Here is a 15,369-nt window from a genome sequence, read left to right on the forward strand (position 1 = left end):
TGTGCATTTGTGAGTATGTTTAACCAACAACACAGGTCTGCAAAATTTAAGGTATTGAAAGCTTTTTTAATAATACTTTTATATTTTTAATTATACTCCTGTGTACATTAAAAATAGTATATTAAAAAAAAAATACCGCATCACATTTACCTATAAGGGGGTTAAATACATTTTTAAGAAAAATCAAGAAATTTAATTGTTCTTGACATATTTATTGTGAAATATGAAGAAGTGTAGTTGATATCACTGTGTTTTTGTCTTAATTACATAATAAAATAACAATAAAATCAAACAATAATAGAAACAAAACCATAATAATTGAAAAAATTGTTAATATCTTGTTAATTATCTTTTTGTCTTCAAACTTTGTTTTGTCGCTTTTTGCTTATAAGTTTTTTCTGTGTCGTCTCTGTGTATCATCCAGCAGTAGTCAGCCATTATGCTGACGTCCCAACGACCCTGGTATCTTCTTTCTACATCTTTAATGTCTTGGTGGAACCGTTCACCCTGTTCTTCACTGTAGTCTCTGAGATTATTCAGGAAATGCTCAATATGGGAATCGAAAAAATGTACCTTTAAACTCATATTACAGCCAAGGTTTCTGTAACTATTAAGCATTTCCCTGACAATTTCTTTGTAGTTTGGATCCTTGACATTGCCTAAAAATTTTGAAATCACTTGTTTGAACGAAGTACACGCCAAAAGTTACACAATAATCATTACACCCCCGAAAGTTCATCTTTTATTAACTTTCTAATGTCAGGGCCTGTAAAAATGCCTTCCTTTCCTTCAGATATGTTAGGGAATCTGGTGCAAAGATATTTGAAAGTTTCTCCCTCTTTAGGCAGTGCTTTTACAAATTGTTTCATCAGTCCTAATTTTATATGTAGAGGTGGAAGTAAAATTTTATTTGAATCAACTAAACTGGATTTGATTACATTATTTTTTCCAATTTCTAAACTTTTTCCATCTGGCCAATTGTTTTAGCTCTGCTATCCCATTTACAGAGAAAACTTGGGAATTTGGTGTAACCTTGTTGCTGGCCAAGTACCATGCATCAAATGTTAAGATCTCCACATATTAACCAGTTGTGTCTGACATATCCAATCAGTTCCAAAGCAGTTTTCAAATTTTTATATGTTTCCTTAAGATAGACTGAATGTGCTAATGGTATTGGCGCGTATGTGTTGTCATTGTGCAATAAAACAGCTTTTAAACTTCTTTTTGAAGAATCTATGAATGTATATGTACTGGGTGTGTAGTGTGTACTGTGTGTGTGTATGTGGTGGTAAGCAGGGGTCAAAATGAGCCGGCACAGAGCAAAACTGTGTTGCATCTGTTGTATTTGGTTCCACCTTCGCCAGCTCACCTTGTAGTTGTAGATTATGTGTGTGTGCAATGTTCCTTTAGACAGTATGGGGTTTAGGTCATTTGTAACAATATTTAGAGGAGAACCTAAAAAAAGGATTTAATCCGCCCCTCCAAATCTCCACTAGGAGCTGGATGTTTCTTCGTGGCCAGCCTGAGACCCTGCATAGATTATTGTGGCCTGAACAAAATCACGGTCAAGAACACATATCCTCTGCCATTAATTTCCGTTTTATTCGACCAGCTCAAATCAGCCACCATCTTCTCTGAGATCGACCTCCGAGGTGCCTATAACCTTATACGTATAAGGGAAGGAGACGAGTGGAAGACAGCCTTCAATACCCACTACGGACATTATGAGTATCTGGTGATGCCATTCAGGTTGTGCAGCGTTCCGGCAGTCTTTCAGGACCTCATCAACGACGTCTTATGTGAATTCCTGGGAAAAACAGTGGTGGTTTATCTGGATGACATTTTAATTTACTCTCAATCCTTGTCTCAGCAGCGCCAACAAGTTCGAGAGGTTCTGAAGAAACTACGCCAACACCATCTCTATGCAAATCGGGAAAAATGCGAGTTCAAAGTCTCCAGGGTGGCCTTCTTAGGATACATTATCTCATCATCTGGTTTCTCCATGAACCCTAGTAAAGTTTCAGCAATACAGGACTGGGTTCTTCCTACTAACTTGAAAGCAATACAAAGATTCCTTGGCTTCGCCAATTACTATCAGAGATTTATACACTCATTTTCTTCCCTGGTGGATCCTATCACTGCCCTCACCCGGCAGGGTGCTAACACGACTAATTGGTCTCCAGAGGCATTGGCGAGCTTTTCAGCCCTTAAAACCGCCTTCACCTGTTCTTAGACACCCAGACCCAGACCTCCTGTTTGTAGCGGAAGTGGATACCTTAGATGTAAGAAGAGGTACCATTCTTTCTCAAAGAGATCCTCAGAGCAAGAAATTACATCCTGTGCATATCTGTCCAGGAAATTCTCGACCACTGAGATCAACTATGACATCGGAAATCGTGAGTTGTTGGCCATCAAGTGGGCCCTTGAAGAGTGGCGGCATTGGTTAGAAGGAGCAACCCATGTTACTAGAATCTTGACTGACCACAAAAACCTCCAGTATATCCAGACTGCCAAAACCCTGAATCCCCGGCTTTGTTTTTTACCCGATCCAACTTCATCATCACTTTTCGTCCAGGTTCAAAGGACACCAAAGCTGACTCTTTGTCTCGGAGCTTCATGGCATGCCACCCTCAGCCTCCTGAGCCGCAACCAATTATTCCCTCGTCCTCCATCCATAACGGTCTAACCCAAGATCTTGGGGCCACACTCCGCCAGTTTCAAAAGATTGCTCCAGCTCAGACTCCTACTAACAAATTGTTTATTCCGGTTCATCTGAGGAAGTCAGTCCTCATTCAATGCCACAACAACCGCTCAGCAGGTCATCCTGGAATCCATAGGACCATTGAAGTACTATCCCGCTGGGTGTGGTGGCCCACCTTGTCTTCGGACATGGAAAAGTACATCCGCGCCTGCCTGGAATGTGCCACAAACAAACCCATTAGGAACAGTCCTCCTGGTGAACTGCAACCCTTGCCTACTCCGAGTAGGCCTTGGACACATCTTTCAATGGACTTTATTGTCGATCTCCCATGGTCCTCTGGTCATAATACCATCTGGGTGGTCGTTGACCGTTTCAGCAAAATGGCACACTTTGTACCATTACCCAAGCTACCTGATGCCAGAGGCTTGGCCACTTTATTCATTGCACATATCTTCCACCTCCACAGTCTTCCGGGAGACATCGTCTCGGACCGAGGGTCCCAGTTTATAGCACAGTTCTGGAGGTCCTTTTGTAACTCTCTTGGGATCAAAATCAGTTTGTCTTCAGCTTACCACCCACAATGAAATGGTCAGACGGAAAGAACCAATCAATCCCTGGAACAATTCCTGTGCATCTATGTATCCAAGTTCCATGACAACTGGTCCTCTCCCTTACCTTGGGCGGAGTTTGCATATAATAACTCTTGCCATTCTGCAACTCGTCCATCTCCGTTCTTCTGTAACCTCAGGTTCCACCCGAAAGCAAACTCTTTCTCCTCTGTTGTTACCGCTGGTAATTCTGGGACTCCTGCCTTTACATCTCGGCTAAAGTCCATCTGGAAAAGGTGCACTCCGCACTACATCAAGCTTCTTGCAAGTCTAAATCCTTCGCTGATCATCATCGTGGTCCATGTTTATTGAAAGTGGGGGATCGAGTCTGGGATTGAGTCATGAAACATCAGATTGAGGCAACCCTGTAGGAAACTAGGACCCTGATTCACTGGACCTTTTACGATTGAGAAAAATATTAACCCAGCTGCATTCAGACTTAAACTACCACCTTCTTTAAAAATTCCCTGCACATTCCATTGCTCTCTTCTAAAAAAAAAGCTGTTTCTCCTAGCAACCTCAATCAGCCTCCTTTAAATAGACCTCGGCCTCTGCTTGTGAATGGAGATTATGAGTTCATCGTGGAAAGAATTCTGGACTCAAGAAAAGTTCAAGGTCCAGTTCCTAGTGCACTGGAAGGGTTATGGCCCAGAAGAGCGATGTTGGGTACCGCAGAGGCGTCTCCACGCTGAGAGACTTATTAAGGATTTTTTTAAGAAATATCCCACGAAGCCTGGATGTCGGCGTCCCTTGACCCCTCCTCAAAGGGGGGTACTATCAGCAGCCGTGGCGGCCGTGGGCACCGCCGCAACTCTCTGTCCTCTGTTGGTGGCATCCCGGCCGTCTCCATGATGACCGGGGTGTCATTTCCGGCTCCCTCGTCCCGGTGGCCTAGGCAACAACCGGGATACTTCAGGCTCCCTGCCACCGAGCCCGGCCTGCTGTCAAACAGCCGAGCGCATGCGCAGGGCTGTATAGGCTCAGCCAATTAGGCTGATTAGATTAATACGCAGCTGGGCACTCTGCCCTTTTCATTGGCTCGCAGTGCCAGTAATTATTTAAGCAAGCTCTGGGAGCACTTGCAGGGCTTTGCCCTGATTGGCGCTCAGTACTATTTAAGGCAGTGAGGACTGAGCCTCACTGCTGGTAATAGCGCTCTGTTTCAGTATTGCTGCCTGCTTCTGTGCTGTGTTGGTGTTTAAATTAAGATTGCTTTTCCGTGTATGACCTCTGCCAGTTCCTGGACTTTGAATCTTTGCCTGTGACCCTGACCTTCTGCCTGTACCCGAACTCTGAATCTTTTCCTGTGACCCTAACCTTCTGCCTGTACCCGGACTCTGAACCTTTGCCTGTGACCCTGATCTTCTCCTTGTATCCGGACTCTGAACCTTTGCCTGTGGCCCTGACCCAGCTTGTACCTGACGTCTCCACCTGTGCTCTGTCCAGTCCGCAGATCACTGGCCTGTCCCTACTCCGTGTATTACCTCCTGTACCTGTGCGCTGCCATGTGAACATAAACTTGTACTACACTGAGTGTAAGTCCTGGGGCATCCGAGTACCTGTGAGCATAACCAGTCTCTACCGGAAAGGTAGCTGCTATAGGTGAAGACCTCTTCTGCTAAAGCTCTACAAGTTTATGCCGCACTGGTTACCATAACACCTATGTATAATAATATTTGCTTGTATTACCAATAAACTTGTGAGACTTTAATTTCTGGCTTCAGCCGTTTTCACTGTTCAGTAAATTTGATAATCATGCAGAATAAATCATATTATCAGTATTAGTTTTTTCATGTTGGAGGTTAGTAATTCAAGAATATTGTCAAAATGTATAATAATATGACATACATTTTCTAATGAAACATTTCTTTTAATTAGAAAATGTGTTTTCAGCCTTTGCTTACAAGTCATCCATGTTAATTAAGTATGACACATTAATTCATCCATAATCTTATTTGTTAAATAAAGGTAAGTATCATGACTGTTATATTTCCAATCCTGACATGCTTCACCTACATGTAGCACAAATAGCAAGTTATTAAATGTGACTTTGTAGCATCACAGAAATTCATTTTTTGGAACTTTCTGCTTAAAGCTTCATTACCACTCAATCTATTTCATATTTGTCCCTGTGGCAGAGAATACTTTGTGTTACGGTTGGTGCATTCAGATGCATATCATGTTATTTTGTTACATTTTATACTGCCTGATGTTTCTTTATATATAATTGAGTTTAATATAATATAAATACAAGAAGTTTGGTATTGTATTGTTAGGCTGGCAATGAGTTCAACACTGACAGTCTGGAGCCCATGGCAATGGTAATGGTACACACATAGGGGCAGATTCAATTGCCTGCACTTTATTACCATTTATACAGTGAAAAGAATCCTTCACTTTTGCTCGCACCTCTATGGGGCGCAAGCAAAAGTGAGCGGTACTTTCACTAAAAAATATCGCTGAGTAGTGTCTCCCGGCCTTTCCGGGACATTAGGCGACGATTGTTTTTAGAATTAGAGAGAGTATAGAGTTTTGTGAATAATCACACAATTTGGGGAAAACAAAAGTTCTTCAAAAGATCTTTCAGGAATATGATCTTCCATTTTGGGCAGATAACAAAATAACAGCAAGTTCTGGAATTTATGAAATGCAAAACAGCCTGGGCGTTATTCATCAAGAAACACAAAGTGAGCGCAATTAACATTTTTTTTAATATTGGACGAAAATTGCACGCACGTACGCCCGTGTTGAAGTGCAAGAGGATCTCAAGAAATATTTCCATTTGAATATGGATATAAGTGCGCTCTGTCTATCTGGTACTTGTCATCTGCAGACAGACAGAACCCACTGCAGGATACGCACAATGCATATGTGCAATATAAAGCCCCATCAGTACGCATGAAAAAAACTCCTAATGCTATAAATATTAATAAAAATAATTTTTTTACATGAAATACATAGGATGTTCTTACTGCATACTGTATATAAAATGCATTTTTATAGTTGATCTTACAAACACATGTTGTGGCATGCATACGCCTCTGTCATCACTATCAATCAGCACATACACCTGCCCTGTAGTTGGTGCAAGTGATATGGCTAAAAACACCTACCTAAGTAATGCCCAGAGCTTGAATTGGACAAATGGCCTTACTGTATATTGCCTATGTGCATAAGCCTTTTCCCACCCCTGTTCCTGCCTTCAAATCATATGCAGTTGGAAGTTTTGTTTGCGTTTGTACTTGAAATGCATTCACATGTGCTCACTGCTGTAAAGTCTGTTTCTGAGTATGCGCAGAGCAATATCACGCAAGATACGGCACATAATGGGACTTCTGTCCGAAGATGAATCAGGCCCCCTCTGCGCGGTGTGAAACCAGCTTTGGAACCAACATACTCCTAGACTTCCATCACGGCGCATGGGTTACTGGAGAATGATGGTAGCATTTGTTGAGGATCAAACGTTGCCTAAGCTGCTCTGAGGTGTTGGCAGAGTACGGGCTATGAAGTAGTCACAAAATGCAGAACTTCCATGAAGTGAGGTTATTGAAGTCAGATAAAGGGTAGCAGAGCACTTTCTGCTGCGGGGGTAAAACACACATCCTGATTTAGAGTAGTGAGAAGGGGAGCAGCCTAGTCCAACTATAAAATGCAGTATGAAAATAAAGCTTGCCCGCTGTTTGTACAGCATGTAAGATTATGCAATATTTCTCCTGCATGCAAATAAACATTTGCATTGGTACCTCTTACAGTCCAACATGGTCAGTTCAGTGGCCGATTCTGCACCTGGGCAATATTTGCACTTAACTCTAAATTAGCCTCTTTGACAGTAACTAACTCTGAAGGACTAGGGTAATACAGCTCGTTGTTGTCTGTAAGATCTCCGTCCGTGCCTGCACCAAAAATTAACAAAAGTAAATTATTAAAAAGACATGCTCATTCCCAAATCTGTACTAAGAGGATCCACACAACTTCTGAAATTGTTTCTGTCAATATCACCACTAGGATACATTCATGGCAACTCCTGAGCCTGGTAGAAGGGCTTCAATTGTAAGTCAGAAACCGTTAGATGTTGTATTACTAAAGTGTACAGATTGCTTGTTCTACAAGACAATTATGATGGTGAAATAGCCCATCAGTCAGCTTCTATCTCTGCATGAAAATGAACAAGGACTTGTATGAAATGATTTATATTTGTACTGTTTTCTTGCCATGCTGTAATTTAGAGCTGTCTGGAAAAACTACCAGTATATCTCTATATTCAGGAGGCGTTTATTTTCACCCACTACTCAATTTTTTCTAGCTGTGATTGTCAGTTCTGTATAATTCTCTGTTGCTGCATCTATGGGAAAGCATAGCAATCTGAAGTTCTGTGATGACAAACAGCAATGAATGAGAAACATGGAAGGACTTCAGAAATCTCCTGCGGCTGGAGAACAGCTGGTTTCCTATACCTCTGTGTGACAACAGCATTAAACTCCATGCCATGGGTGAAGACTGTCAATATGTGTTTCCCAGAGTAAAGATCAGCAAAGATACAGCAACATTTTGTGTAAATTCAGTTTTCGGCCCAGCAGGCAGTTTTATACATGTACGATGTTCTGACAAAACAATATTTGAGCTATTGCACGCGAAATGAAGACAGAGGTTAATATTTTACAGAACAAGATTTGTGATATCTATTCCGGACGATCCACCTCCTGGTACATAACTATTACATTTGGCTCATGGTGAGATTATGCTGTCAAAAATCTTAAAATTGCTCAAATGATTTAACTAAATGACATATTATTGAACAGAAGATTAAGCAGAGAATATGTAATTAGATATTGTTATATCATTGTTTTATATGTTACTTTATCTTTCCAAATTATGTGCAGGGGGCGCACGCAGGGGGGGGTTCTGGTGCTCCAGAAACTCCTCTCCTCCGCGAAGAACAGTGTCCCTACATAGCGGCACTGTACTATACAGCAGCCGCGGTGCTGTCAAAGAAGCGTTCGCAGCTGCTGTTAAGTGCAGTGCCGCCGAAATGGAGCTGCTGCGCGCAGCTCTCTCTTTTTTTAAAAAATCCTGCGTGCACCCCTGATGTGTACACACTGCCTTTATGTGAATGTCAAAATAAATGTCACATTTGTTGTAGATTAAGGGGTCTATTTATGACCATTTGCAATTTGTCCCTGTTAAGTATAATATCTTACCGCTTTAATAAGAAATCATTTAACTTTGTATGTTTTTTTAAATTGTTCAGCTGGGGCAGTGGTTCCAATAAGATTCTGTCTTGGCAAAGTGTCTATAGTAAGGTGATCGCAATCGTGACCACTTTACTTCCACGTTCTGACCTTACCTATGCACTGTGCATGCTCAGAAAACACTTAGTGATAGGAGGGAGGGGAGGAGCGATGCTCTCCCCATAGGCTATACATGCTAACGCCATCTTCAGATTGGTCCAGACCTCAGTACCCAATTAGAAAGTTAGCCCAATGCACAAGATATCCTGATGATTTAAGGCTTGATAAATAGGACTCTCAATTTAAGCTGTCATATGTTTCCAACTACTCTTCACATAGAGCTTTGAGATCAATTGATCCATTTTTAGAATGCATTGATCCTATTATGTCACCCTATTTATAATGCCACACTTGCTATAATGCTAGTTTACATTTGTTGTAACTGGCATAAAGAGGAACCACTATATATGCTGTTTTTACTTTAATCATGGCTGGTAGCACTGCCATCTTCTGGGGTAGATAGAACACACTGCAGCAGACACACAGGGAATAAATCATAGGGCAGCAGAATTGACTGCAGCCAGTTTTAATTGCAGGTTGCAGAGGTATAACAAAAACAAAATCATAAAAACATAACTTTTCTGAATGATTTATTATTTTTTTTTATTATCATTTAAGTTGAATTGTAATGCACCACAATGATCCGCAGCAGCAGACAGGGAGGAAAATAGCCTTCAAATCTTTAGACACTCTCTGAAAACCCATCTCTTTTTTAGAGGTGACCTCATCCCCGATAACACTATTCACACTTATACACCCTCACAGATGTCCCAATCTTCACTCACTCCTCTTGTTTTAGCTGTGCCCTCTTCCCCTTAGAATGTAAGCTCTCTAATGAGCAGGGTCCTTCATACCCTTTGTTTTCATGTCTGCATTTATTTTGTCTGCCTTGTCTGTTCTGTTTTATATATGAACTGTTTTATGTATGTACTGTTTTATGTATATACTGTTTTATGTCTGTAATGTTTTATGTATGTACTGTTTTATGTATGTCCTGTTTTATGTATGTACTGTTTTCCCTACTGTACAGCACTGCAGAACACTTGCACCTTACAAACCTAGGATAATAAGAATAAGACAGAACAAGCAGACTCACATAATATGCTGTGCCACTTGTTTATTTTACCCTACTTAACAGAACTAATAAACAGAAAAAAAACAAAAATAAATGTGTAACAACAACTGCTGTCAGCACCTCTCTAATGGAGGATTCTTCTCTGGCACTGATATAATAGACTGGCACCATAGGCTGATGTTCACATTCTTCATTACACTACATACATACACTAGATGTCACTATTGTTTTGTGCTGCTGATATACAGTAAGTTTTATCAGCTTAAAAATAAGAATCAATGTTTTAACTGCGCATAGAAAGTGAATGTACAAAATGTGCAAGTGTGCAATGCTGCAGGATAAGATCCCTTTTGTGATATTACATGTACGGCAAATACAATTTGCACAATTGTATCAAGTTTCATGTATGGGGTAAGATGGCAGCGTTTGCAGGGTGCAGTCAGTACGGAGCAGTTGGGATAACCGAGGGTGTTCCTTCCTGAGTAGGAATTTGGTGCATGAGTGTGTCTACTTTCGCACCACCATAAACATGATGTAGTTTTTCGAGAAAAGATTATTGACACAAGGTACAGGGGCTGAAAGGGCAAAAGTACAGGGGTGCTTGATCCCTGTAAAAGGGCTTATTTTTTTACACCTAAGAAGAAGTCTTATCCTATACTTTTAATAAGATGCATTTTCACTTTCCACTTGCACTTCAACCAGGGCCGGATTAACCCTAGGGCTAACTGGGCTATAGCCCAGGGGCCTCGGGCATCCAGGGGGCCCTTCAAAGTCCTCAGCAGCATTATTGATCGGTCTGGGGGCGGGGGCGCCCCCATCCCAATCAATGCTGCTGAGCACTGTCAGTGCAGTCCTCCGATCCCGGCGCCGCTCAGTAATCTGCTTACTGAGGAGATCTCGCGAGAGTTCACAAACTCTTGCAAGATCTCCTCAGTAAGGAGCTTACATCGCGCCATGGAAGGAGGACTGCACTGACAGGTAAGTGCTTGGGGGGGGCCTCACGGGGGGCGGCGGGCGGCTCACATTGGGGGCCTCATGGGGCAATGGAGGCCCCCTTAGCCCAGGGGCCTCCATTCCCTTAATCCGGCCCTGACTTCAACTAATGTAATACAACCTTTGAACACTCAAAAGTGCCACATATAATAAAGATTGTTCTGATGTCCCCTCATTGTAATGATTCAATGAAGTCATACGTGAAGCTAAGCAGAGCAGTACTTTAGAAGACATACGTAAAAGTTGAAATGTATAAGTGTTGATCTTAATGTGGTAGTAGCGTTGACCTTCGTATTTGTATCAAAGTTCAAACTAGTTAGACATTCTCCATTTGACCCACAAACCTGCAAAGTTAGACGCAGATTGATTTTTTGGGGGCAGTGCCTGGGCCTGGCACGTAGCAGCTTGGAATACAATAGATAGACAAGTAGAAGCACTTGAGAACAAAAAGGAGAAGTCCACACTTATGTGGTTCCTGAATGATACTTCCTGATTAATTACCAAACATTTGCACTAAGTAACAGCAATAAAGTACTTGTGATGCAGTTATATATCCATTATACAAGTATTTTTTGTGTCACAATTGTCTACTATTCCCAACAATGTTATATGCAATTGGCAATGCCCACTCAGCTAGATCTAATATGTCAGTGGCATTGCCCTTGCAATGCATTTGGTAACGGCCAACAATATCTAAAATGCTAGAGATAATGTTCAGCAATATCTAATATATTAATGCCCCATAATGTCTGTTAAACTGCCCAGAAAGGTTAAATAATTAATAGTTGGAAAACCCAGGGGAGCCGAGGGTGGGGGTGGGGTGCGCATTCAGACGTGGCAACAATGATATGAGCGGTCCCCATTCAAGCTCCTCTCTGATCTGTATTATGGTCAGAGGAAGTGGATTAGTAACATCTGTGCTTTCCCCCGCAGCGGTTGCACATGCAACTCCACCTTTTTTTTTAAAAGGCTGCAGGCATGGCCTTGCGGAGGGTGGGGGGGGGGGGGGTTCAAGTAGCAACCACATTGAAGTCCAGGTTAGCTCTCCATTGTCTAGGTCCAAAGATGCACTTCAATAAAAACAATGGTGTGTAAGATTAGTACCATCAATGTCCAGTAAGATGTCCATTAGTTGCATAGACAATAAGTTGTACATCAGTAGATAGATAACAGCTGAATTAATGCACAATTAGAAGCTAGATGCTGGCCCATTAGTAGTAATAGTAATGGCCAATAACATGTATAGATGTTGAACCTCACCCTTCTATCAACATCTTTTCTCCTCCACTGCCATCTGATTACAGACCCACCCCAGTGGTGCTCACTGTCACACTTGACATAACATGAGAGCATTTTCTGTTGGCTTCCGATTGGTCACTGCCAGTGACCAATAAAAATGAAGCAGGAGCACTGTAACGTCATATGCAGTGACTGTGATATTGAGTTCTTCCTGTAGCTCTCTTTCCCCTTCACCATTTGAAAATCATTGCAGAGTTTTGGAGAATGTAGAGGAGCACACGGAGTGAGTAAAATCACTCCTGGATCTATTCTCCTGCTCTGAGAGCATGAAAGTTTACCATACAGAATGCAAAACAGAGCTGTCAATAAAAAAGTATTTTTTTTAAATGAATATGCTGTTCATTGCTCTGCCAGGTAGGTCTATAACATATACTTTTATTTTGAATCAACTGTTATTGTCCTACTGTTTCTTAACTAGTGTTGAAAGCTGACTAGGATAATCTTATAGGAATAATATTATAGGAATTATTTTTAATTCCTATTTCTCAGGCTTAAATATTTACTGTCTTTTTGGACCATTGACAATCACTCAAACTTTCAGTATACTCATGTGTCGGTTTATGTGGCTGTGTTCCTTCACCACATATGAAAATAAATTTAAGTACAGAGTGAACATTATATAGCTCTTTCCAGAGGGAAACGCTGGTACATCCCTGAGAGATGTTTAAAGCAAGCCTTATTAATATGACTCACACTATGCTTGTGATTCACCCACACATCCCAGTGTTTGTGTCCTTGGCACTGTTGTTATTTCCCTGACATTTCTGAGAGGAGGTGGTTTCCAAATACATTGGTTGCTAGGATGCTTTTGTTCTGTTATATTTAGACCATTTGTTGGTGTTTAAGTGTACAGAGATGAAAACTGACTTACGATCAAAACATTGATCTGTAGACTATGCAGCCATTGTTTCGTTTCTGCGTCAACTCAATGACTGTTCTACTAAATGTATTTTATTAATTCTCATTAATTCAATGTTAGCTCAGCCTGTATATATATGTGGGGTACCCCCAATGTCCAGATAAAATATCCAATTTGTTTATATACATCTTACAGATGTGTATATATGTAGAAAAGACTACAAACCGTATGTCAGAATGTCATAGTGTGGTCACCAGAAATAGAGTAAGTGCTATCCACAGTAGTAACTACTTCAGATAGGGGAGGAGTGAGGAGTTTGTATGTTCTCCCCGTGTTTGCGTGGGTTTCCTCCGGGTGCTCCGGTTTCCTCCCACACTTCAAAAAACATACTAGTAGGTTAATTGGCTTGTATCAAATTGACCCTAGTCTCTCTCTCTCTCTGTCTGTCTGTCTGTCTGTGTGTGTTAGGGAATTTAGACTGTAAGCTCCAATGGGGCAGGCACTGATGTAATGAGTTCTCTGTACAGCGCTGCGGAATCAGTGGCGCTATATAAATAAATGATGATGATGATGATGATGATAGGGGTTGTTTCCTTTTCCCGTCTTGTTGGTTGTTACCTGGGGATGAATCCTGGAGAAGAAGTGTGGCTGACCCGGGCTCCTAAATATCCATGCACCAAACAGGGCAATGAAGGGACTGTGTGACCATGTCTGTTAGAACTTGTCTGCAATCAAAGGGCTGTGAAGAGCAAATGATCCCAGTAGTGACCAGAGATATTCAGATAGTGGTATTACAGCTCTGAGATTTGAGTAAAGGAGTATTGCAGCAAAGAAGTAGAGAGATAAGAGAAATATATTGTTGATAGTTCTGCATAATGTTACACTGTGTTCCAGTGTTACCACCAAACCAAGTCAGTCCTGGATTTTACCAGTAACAACATTTAATAGAAATGATTATTTTATTTTATTCAGTTACTGCTCATATCACGTTTCTTCCCTAACTCTATTTGGTGCCAGTGCTGTGATTAAAGGCTATGGAAGAAGCTGGTGTAGGGGAGAGTGGAATTAACAGCTGGGGAGAAAATCCTCTTCAGGCCCAGGTACTACTGAAGATAGGCGGTTACATTGTTTGGAAATGATATCACCGCCTGGGAAAGAAGAAGCTGCTGACACTCACACGCTCATTACACATAGTGTTGCCAATGGACTTATTCTGGAGATGTTGCCAGCCCGTCAAGTACACACATTTTAGATAAATGATATTGTGTTACTGTACTGAAGGACTGGACAGGTCAACCGCAGCATGGGGCAAGGTCAGCAAAATATTCCACAAATGTAAATATATGCACATTTGCGCCTTCAACCTGCTGCATTTAGAACAATTGACTTGGAATAATATGCTTAATAAGGAACCAAGGATAAAAACTGGTCTATAAACACTGCTTAGGGAAAAGATTAAACACCAACCTTCATTAAACTTTTCCTTTTTCACAGTTATATTAGCATAATATTTTACAGAGAGCAGTTGTTGTGTTTGATTTTTAAATTATATTGTGCAATATGCAGTTTTATATTTTTACTTATCAGCTCACAATTTCAGAAACTACAGTGTGATAATTTTGGTGAGCTTAAGGTGAATGCTTTGGATTTCCTGTGGTCAGTGTTTAGGTGTCGAAGTGATTGGAAATGAGGAGGTGGAGAGGCAGCAGCCACTGGGAGAGACGGGGCGATTATAAGTACTGGAGATGAGACTCAAGATGGTGTCCGCCACTGTCAGAAGGCATTGCCAGCACTGGGAGGTCTGAGAGCAGCGTGGCGCAGGCTGGTAAGTACACCAGAAAGTCTGTCACATGACAGTAACTATGGAAACTGTTGCATAATATATGTAGTTTATTGGGTGTATTTTGCCCTAACATATATGAGCTAATCATATATGCATGTGTATATGTATATATAGTGTGACAGAAGCACCGGGCAAGTGGAGAATGACAGAAATATATGTCCCAGGCTGAATATAAGTAATTATTTATTTTATATATGTCACAGGTTGTCTGTCTTATATGCTTTTAAATCCCAGGGAGATTGTGGGTGTGTGGGAAAAAACTTCCCAAAGAGTGTGTTTGGCTCCAGCAGGAGTGGTCAACAAGTCGGAGCATAAGAGCCAAAAAATATCTATAGAAATGGCTAAGAGCCAACTTTACCTTCTATGTATGTATGCATATACATATACACTGCATAAACATGCGCATACATAGCGCACACACATACATTGGAAATATAACATAATTTACAATATCTTTTGATTGAAAAAGAAGATATCCAACATTGCCAAAATGTTCAGTATAATAATCAGGTCAGAACAGCTCCTACCTCGCTGCTGTGTCCAGCGGAGAAGGGTTCAAAGGGTTATTTACAATCTCTTAAAGTAGCTCACACTGCTTCTGTCTGCTTCGCTGTGGAGGGAACTGTTAAAGTGGAGATAAAAAAAAAGTAATAAATGGCCAACATCATCATCATAATCATCATTTATATATATAGCGCCAGCA

Source organism: Mixophyes fleayi, chromosome 5 (genome assembly GCF_038048845.1).
Source record: "Mixophyes fleayi isolate aMixFle1 chromosome 5, aMixFle1.hap1, whole genome shotgun sequence".
NCBI classification, from domain to species: Eukaryota; Metazoa; Chordata; class Amphibia; order Anura; family Limnodynastidae; genus Mixophyes; species Mixophyes fleayi.